A 6,766-nucleotide genomic window follows, 5' to 3' on the forward strand; every position below is an offset into this window, starting at 1 on the left:
CTCTGCCTGTTTCTTTTATATACCAATTACATTTATAATTTTAATTATGCTTTCCATAGTCAGACGGCCATAGTAGAACACCAGTTTCATAAGAGTGAGAAGCCAGTATAACACATGTCTACACAGGGCTCAGTACATTGTAGGTACCAAAGCAGTGCTTGATGAATGTGGGAATGAATCCACGTCCTATACTACTGTGGATGCTGTGCAGCAGAAAAGAAGCAAGCAGATTCCCACGGAGGAGGCTAGCAGTGGTACTTTTGTTCACTGTCCCAGCTCTGGCTAGAGGAGGAACCCTTCAGCAGGGGAGGAAGGTTTCACTTTGCCTGATTTTTTTTCCTAACTCTCCCCAAAGTTCTAGAGGCCACCGAACCTGCTGTTGGGGTGACTCTGCACTTACTCTGAGCCCTTCCTGCCCTTCCTCAGGAAGCAGTTTGCTCCTCAGACACCTCAGCATGGAGTCCTTCTCAGCCTTAAACCTTAGGTCTCATGCAGAACTTCTGAAAAGTTTTGGAAACATGTTTCCTTTTAAACCTCTGAAGAAAGCCATCCTCAGTATCAATTTATGCAAGTTTAGAATGGCATGGGATGCAAAGCCTCTTGATATTTACTTAAGGAGTTATTTCCCAATATTTCAAAGACTTCAGACTAAGAAATAGATTTCAACTTAATTCTCTGTGTGAACCTCCATGTATCCCATCATTCTTGAGCCCTGTCTTGATGACCTGATCAACCGCCCAGATCTGGTCTCTACATGGCCCTGACTGGATTTAGTTCCGTTTACTGTTCTGAACAGCTGGCAGTGCTAGCTCACTGCTCTTCACATCAAGGTTGGTGTGTCACCTGTAAGGTTAGATCCCTTCCCTTCCCGTCCTTTCCCTTCCCTCCCCTTCCATTCCCTTTCCTTTGTTCTTTCCTTTCCTTTCCTTTTCTTTTTCTTTTCTTTCAAATCGGTAATGGTTCTGTTATGGTTTGTGTCTGGATGTCCCCCCAAAGCCTCATGAAGTCATGGGGCAGGCTTCTAGATTTATGATTGATCCATGGTCCAATGCTGGGATTATGGGTGTGAGTGCTACACCCACCCTGGGGCAGGTGGTTTGCAAACAATGTAAGGGAGGGAAAGAGGCTTGGTGTTCCCTCTGCCACTCCTCCATTTTGCTCTTGCTGATTTTGCTATCTTCTGCCACAGTGAATGGTTGACCTCTGCCATGTGCCACCCTGCCTTGGAGCCAACCTCCACAAACCGTGAGCTAAATAAATGTTTCCTTCCTTAATTCAGGGCATCAGGTATTCTGCCCAGAAACGAGAGAAAAGTGATTGCATCCTAGTGACTGTTCCACCTAAGGGAATGTTCCACTTTAGGTCTACATCTTGGGCCCTCTTAACTTCCTACATTTGCACCCCAAAATATTTTCATACTCTAAGAACAGGTAAATGATCTGAGTTAGTTTGTAAAATAAAATGACTTTAAAGATCTATTTTATGTGTTCAGCTTTTTATAACTAAGAATGAAAATAGGTTGTGGAGTCACTTAAAATATTTGTGTTTCTGCCCAAATTCCTTTTCAGCAGAAACTGAAGAGCTGAAGTACTTCTTAAACTGATAAACATGCATCATCAGAATGGTGACTCAGCTCTGAGTCCAGCTGAGTTTTTCCAACAAAGTGTGCTCTGCAGTCTGTCTCTGGCATTTGTGCATTATGCTGCATTAAGCATGCGCACAGTACTATTCCACTCAATTAAAGCAACAGTTACAACACTCTCCTCATAGCGTGCTTAAAACAGTGCTATTTAAAACTTTTCCATGACAAATCTTTAGTGGTGAAAAATGTGACACGGTACAGTAATAGGGAAAGGGACGGAAATAGAGTTTCTGACTCAAACCCAAGTGGAAAACTCTGTGCCCTGGTGCCCTCCACTCTAAGGTGTCCCACAAGGACCAGTGATCTGTGATGCATAATCCAAGAATCACAGAAATAAAACATTTTCCTGTGTATCGAGTTCTAAACTGCATATTATGGTGTCATAGATAAATATTTCAGATACTGTTCAGATAATGCTTTTTACCATCTAAAAATCAAAAAGTCAGGCGCCCCACAGCCCCATCATTCATTTTGCCACAGGTTGCTAGTACTGCTTGTTCTCCAGGAATTTCACCAATTAGACAGTCTCATTGTTAGTTGAAGGACACACCCTGCCACACAGGACGGGTTTGCTGGTCCCCGTGGGCCACTGCAGGTATCCTTTTTTCTTTGCACGTCCTATCATCATTACTTAGTGTTACAACTTGGAAAACACACGCTGTTGCTTCCTCCCTCTTTAGGACAGAAAGCCAAATATAGAGTCTAGAACATAATGCTGTTCATTCTGGATAACAAATTTAAAGATAACCTTAAAACACGGGAATTTTGAAGGTCATCTTCAGGTTACAAATGGCTTGAATACAGCAGTGAATGATTATTAGCAAGCTTTCAAATGAGAGGCCCCAAAAGACAATTGTTTTCCTCCACATCTGCGTTATTCCTGCCACACAATTGTTATCAGGGATGATTTTCACCTCCCACCTGACGATCTCAACAGGGAAGACAAAATCTGCTTAACTCTTAAGACCCTATTGAGCATCACTTCTTTAAAGTCCTTTTTAATCAAATGAGACAGATGAGGTCAATATCTGTTCATTAACTCAAGTAATTGTGCATCCTACTCATCAGTCACAAAATCCTTGAGGCAGGGTTCATATTTTATTCATTTACACCCCAAAGCATATTTCAGCGCCTAACACATAATAAATTATCCAAAATATTCAATAGGTAGATAACAGTGGATATTGGTATAAATGTTGTCGCTCATAGCATTAGGCTTAGTTAGAAAATCTGATGATCAAGTGTTGCCTGAGCCTACAGTCAGGGCAAGGAGTCCATGAGGCAGTGTAAGCCTTCTTGCTAGATCCCTCCCATGTATCAACAAAACTGCTTCATCTATCTTTGGACAAAACAACACTAAGAATGTAATATATAGTAATGCTAAGAATATAAACATGATCATATCTCTGGATTTTGCCTTTGATATTTTACTCAACCAAAATTCATTGAATGCATATGAGACTCAAGCAAGAGAAGTGATTTAAAAATTTTTTCCAAGGAAGTACATTTTAGACCTTTTAAAGAATTAAAATATAGCTCACATTTCTTGATCCATATTCAAATATTTATAAGAAAAGCCTATATTCACTCTTACTGCCTAAGTTTGAAATCTTTTCTATGTGAATCATTAGCAAATTACTTTTCAAAGTTCATCAAGCTGGGATATATGTATTACACATGTTGACAAGTATAACACCATAGAATTGGAATGCCTATATTTGAATCTACCATCTCTCCGCTTACTGACTTGGTAACATTTGAGTATTATTAACTACTTTATGCTTCAAACTCCTCATATGTATCCTGGGATTAATAATAGTGTAAATGTTTACATCACATCATAGGTGCTCAATATACTTGTAAGTTATGAATTTATTAAAGAAAGTCTCTATCAACATTCTTCTCTGTAGATCTTTGCAAACAAAAAGTTCTATTCAACCAATATTCATTAAACATCTTTGTGCCACATACCACCTGTGCATTAAAAAGCTTATATTCTAATGGAAAACACCCGTCCTACAGAAAAGATTTTTGGAGTCATACTGTAAAAGAAATTAACTTGAAAGTGAATAGAGCAAAAAGAGTGTGACCCTTTTACACGTGGTGGCCCATGGAGACATCTTTGAGAAATAGTGAAGGGAAAAAAGTATGAGGGAAGAGCCACAAAAGGATCTGGGAGAGAGTTTAAGGAAAGAAGAATAAAACCTAAATCGTAAATAAATAAAAGAGTAAAATGAAAGGATGATAGTACGAAACAAAGAGGCAGATATGAGAGGTGAGGAACGGGATCAGATGGGGAGAAAGTCTAGGAGGGGGACCAAGGGATTCAAAATTATCAAAACATTCTACGTATCGGTGACAGTTCTCCAAAATGATATGCTGTACTGCAAACATACACTAATAAAAAATGTGTGACACATAAGACAATTAAAAAGAAGAGTGACCATAAGGGTCACGGGTCTAGGGATATCTTGAGTTCAAACAACAGCAAGTAAACCATCAGGGCCAGGGCAGGGAAAGCTCAGGGAAGACAGGAGGGAATGTGGTGCCAGAGGCAGCAGGGGCTTGAGCAAGGAGGACTGTGGAGGCCTTCGGTTCTAACTAAATGCAAGGCTTCTGGAGGAGTTCACACTAGGAAGGAATGTGACCTAATCTTTCTTTAATTTTCATTTTGTTTTTAAAGCAAAAAGAACAAAAACTATAAAATGGTACAGAATTTCAAAACAAGATGATAGGAAATCAGCAGTGGTTGCTGTATTACCACATATAGGTATGCAGACTGATTAAACAACTAAACATTAAGTGTTCCTTTCACTAAACCAGCAGAAACTCTCAGTGATAACTCTGGCTGCTCTGTGGAATAAAGATAGTGGGTCAGGTGTCTGAGGAATTCCGTGGGTTAAATGGTAGTGGTGGAAGAAATTTTCAGGTTATATTTTAAGACAGAGTTAGCAAGACTCACTAAAAAATGTACGTGGGACTTCAAGAAGGATTCAAACCCAACAGAGTGTTTGACCTGAGTAATTAGGTGAACGGCATTGCCAGTGTGAGAGTATAAATCCACAGTTCTCTTTGAGACACGTCAGCACCGTAATCTGGAGTTAAGCAGTGACATCTAAGGTTCAGACATGCATTTGGAACGGGTAGTATCACGTAGGGTGAGTGGAGATACACAAAGGGCAAAAACTATGCCATGAGAATATCAGCATTTAGGGCTTAGGAAAAGGAAAAGAATTTCAGACAAGAAGCAATCAATGAGTGAAAACGAAATCAGAGGCGTTTGCTGTCCCCAAAGATATGTGTAGTGCAGTGCACTTTCAAGGGTAACAGAATGGTCAGTCACATCAGATGACCCCGAGAGGTTAAGGTGATCTCTGAGTAACATGGAAGTTGCTATTGACAGGAACATTATGAGCAAGTTGTAAGAACCGATTAACTGGGTCAAAGAGAACTCAGCGGGTGAGAAAACACAAATGTGTAGACATCTCTTCTTCCTAAGAGAATCCTTTTGTCTAAGTCTTGTATTCTGAGTAGCTACTTTTAAGACAATGATACCCAGTATTACTCATTATTTTTTACGAAATTTTCATTTTTTATTAAAAAAAGAAATGAAAGGAGAAAAAATAATTTTAAAGGGAGAAGATAAAAAATAATGAACTCAAAATACATCCTTTCCAATGGAATATATAATGTTCTCCAAGAAAGACCTTTTTGATTGAGCACTATGTAGGAATTTTGCCTCTTGCATGAATGAAGTGTCTCAAACGTGTGGGTATTCCAAAAAGCAGTCCTTACAAGAAATGATGTTTAACCTCGATTTAAAATTTATATTATTGAGATTTCATTAAAAAAAATAGCAAAACACTTTTTTCTCTGGAGATAGCATTTATGTTGATGAGTGTCATCATTGAGTCAAGTAGAAAAACCACTCTAAATCTAATTTTAAAAATCGAGGCATTTTTATTTCTATGCTACAAAAAAAATTATCACCTGGTATCATGGTAGTCTGTTATTCTTGTTAATAGAACAGGAAAATAAAATTTAATTTATTCAAAGAAGTCCTATTGAATGTACCTTGATTCATGAAAAGATAGGATATATTTTGGAATATTTAAAATTAAATTGAGACAGCTTATTTCCTAGGTTTATGACAAAATTGTCTTTTACATAACAGTGCAATGAACTGTTTCACTAACACCAACTGAATGTGTTTTTAATGATGCTATAATAAGCCTAAAATCTTTAGAGGAGTGATGCTAATTATTTCAAGCTTGGAAAATAAAACATTTACCCCCCAATGCAATGTTTATTTGCGGATAAATGACTCCTCGTTTTCACCTTGACATTTTTCTGCTAGCAGTAGGAAAGGACATATACTTGGCAAAGTTCTGTTATCACTGTCTCTCATTTTAATCACAAGTATTTGCTTGGAGTTTCGTTCCTCCTCCATAAAGAAAATGGGGCCATTTGTAGAACCAGTAAAGGGGAGTCTGTGAGTTGGGCTTGTGCTCACACCACAATCTTCAGGCTCGGGACATCAGATGAGCTGCGGGGAAGCAGCTGCCACGTTGGTAACACAGCGTTCGAAAGTCTCCTGGGACCTTCACAGAATACTCAGGATTTGGGGTGAAATTTCACTTCACAGCTTGCCAAGAAGATTGGTCACAGAAAAGAAGAGGTGTCTATGATGAGGATTTAGAAAACAAAATTAAAGTGAAGCTCTAGATTCCTGAAATCCAGCAGTGGCTTTTTGAGAATGCGGCGAAATTAACACAAATCCCATGTGCGGTAAAGATACCCTCTTGGTGTGCGGCTGTCCGAGGTGAGGGAGCTGTGCAAGCGTTCCAGAGTCCCAGCCTGACTCACCACCAGCCCACAGCGCCCTTTCCCGGGCTCCCCCTCCTCACACCTGTCAGAATGCCGCACTCCGCCCTGCAAACCTCCTCCTCTGAAGCTGCGTACATTTTCTAAGTCCTTCCGAGAAGCCAGACCCACCTCACTGGCGTAAAATGGCCGTAAGCATTATCTCCAGGCCTGCTGAAATGTGGAGACCAGGCTTTGCCACAAATTGTTCTTTCTTCCCTCCCCTCCCCACTCCCCTCCCCTTCCCTTCTCCCTCCTGCC

This window comes from Chinchilla lanigera, unplaced genomic scaffold (genome assembly GCF_000276665.1).
Source record: "Chinchilla lanigera isolate Chin_1 unplaced genomic scaffold, ChiLan1.0 scaffold00047, whole genome shotgun sequence".
Lineage (NCBI taxonomy): Eukaryota > Metazoa > Chordata > Mammalia > Rodentia > Chinchillidae > Chinchilla > Chinchilla lanigera.